At 37.5% G+C, this 1,986-nt stretch overlaps 1 non-coding gene across 1 annotated transcript; it reads right to left on the bottom strand.

Moving 5' to 3' along the window:
- Nucleotides 1-880: 880 nt before the first annotated feature.
- LOC111560749 lies at nucleotides 881-987 on the bottom strand. Its single transcript, XR_002742723.2, has one exon. It is a non-coding gene; the product is annotated as a U6 spliceosomal RNA (small nuclear RNA).
- Between the last annotated feature and the right edge of the window lie 999 nt (nucleotides 988-1,986).

Below are 1,986 nucleotides of genomic sequence, written 5' to 3'. Positions count from 1 at the left end.
AGACAAGCTGCAGACTAGGAGAAAATATTTACAAAAGACATATTTGATTAAGGACTGTTTTCCAAAATATACAAAGAACTCTTTAGACATTAACAATAAGAAAACACAACCCACTTAATGAATAAGCCAAAGATTGGGACGCCTGGGTAGCTCAGTCAAACATCAGACTTCGGCTCAGGTTATGATCTCATGGTTCATGGGTTTGAGCCCCATGTCGGGCTCTGTGCTAATAGCTCAGAGCCTGGAGCCTGCTTCAGACTCTGTGTCTCCCTCTCTCTCTGCCCCTCCCCTGTTCATGCTCTGTGTCTCTCTCTCAAAAATAAGCAATCATTTAAAAAAAATTTTTAAAAGAATAAGCCAAATATCTTAACATACAGGTCACCAAAAATACAAATCACAAATATATATATGAAGATATGTTCTACATTATAGGTCACTGTGGAAATGCAAATTAAAACAACAATGAGATACCACTATACATCTGTTAGAATGGCCCAAATTCAGAACACTGACAATACCAAATGCTGATGAGGATGTGGAGCAACAGGAACTGTCATTCATTCCTGATGGGAATGCGAAATAGTACAACCACTTTGGAAGACCATTTTGCCATTTTTTACAAAACTATATTAACTCTTACCAGCATTCACATTCATTGCTATTTACCCAAACGAGTTGAAAATTTATGTTCACACAAAAACTATACATGGATGTTTACAGCAACTTTATTCATAATTGCCAAAGATTGGAAGGAATCGAAATGTCCTTCAGTAAGTGAATGGATAAACTGTGTTTATCCACAGAAAATACAGTATTATTTATTGCTAAAACAAAATGAACTATCAAGTCATGAAAAGGCAGAGAAATCTTTTTTTTTTTTTAATTCATGGAACGCTTCACAAATTTGCGTGTCATCCTTGCACAGGGGCCACGTTAATCTTCTCTGTATCATTCTAATTTTAGTATATGTGCTGCCGAAGTGAGCACCAAAGAGGAATCTTATTAAAGAAATGGAGTAATGGATGTTAGTAAGTGAAAGAAGACAATCTGAAATGACTACATATTATATTATTCCAACTATATGATATTCTGGAAAAGGCAAAATTGTGGTGACAGTAAAAAGATCAGTGTTGCCAAGTATTGTAAGGAGAGGGGTAAATAGGCAGAGCACAGAAGATTTTGGCGGTGGTGAAACTACTCTATGTGATACTATAATGGTCGATATGTCATTAAACATCTGTCTAACCCCACAGAATATACAACACATTCATTACATTAGAGTGACCCCTAATGTAAACTATGGACTTGGTTTGATTATGATATGTCAGTGTAGGTTCTCATTGATTGTAACAAATACACCACTCTGGGGGGAGGGGAGTGGGGGTGCTGGCAATGTGGTAAGGTATGCATGTGAGAGCAGAAAGTATATGGGAAATCTCTATATCATCCTCTCAATTTTTCTATGAACTTAAAAGTTGTCTTAAAAAAAGACTATGCTGATCCCAATAGTGGCAGAGATGGCAACTGTCCCCCAAAGTCTCTAAGTGGCAGAAGAACACCTCTGACCATGGGGGAAAAAATAGAGGCTGCCAAAAACAATTCATGAATCAGAGAATACTCTGAACCCTCTAGAACCCTCTAGAACCCTCTTAGAGAAAGGAGAGTGACAAGGAAATTTGGGATCCCATTGCTGCTGTTGGATGGGAGCCAAGGGCAAGAAGTCACACTGATATTATTGTCTTGTTGCTGTTGTTATTGTTAACCCCAAGTGTTAACTACCATCCACCCCTGGCTGTGTAGCCTAAGAAAGCAAAAGCTACACGCAAGGAACACTTGTCACTTAGGAAAAATAAGATTTCAATGGCTTAACAGATGTAGAAGTATTGGCCATGAATGAATACTTGTTGGGATTGGCAAACGAGTACATGAAAATTTATTAAAATTATTTTGTGTATTTTTGTAGATGGTGAAATTCTCCATACTGAA

Source organism: Felis catus, chromosome B2 (assembly GCF_018350175.1).
Source record: "Felis catus isolate Fca126 chromosome B2, F.catus_Fca126_mat1.0, whole genome shotgun sequence".
Classification (NCBI taxonomy): Eukaryota; Metazoa; Chordata; class Mammalia; order Carnivora; family Felidae; genus Felis; species Felis catus.
Note: the sequence above shows the minus strand (reverse complement) of the source record. Positions and strands in the feature narration are given on the sequence as shown.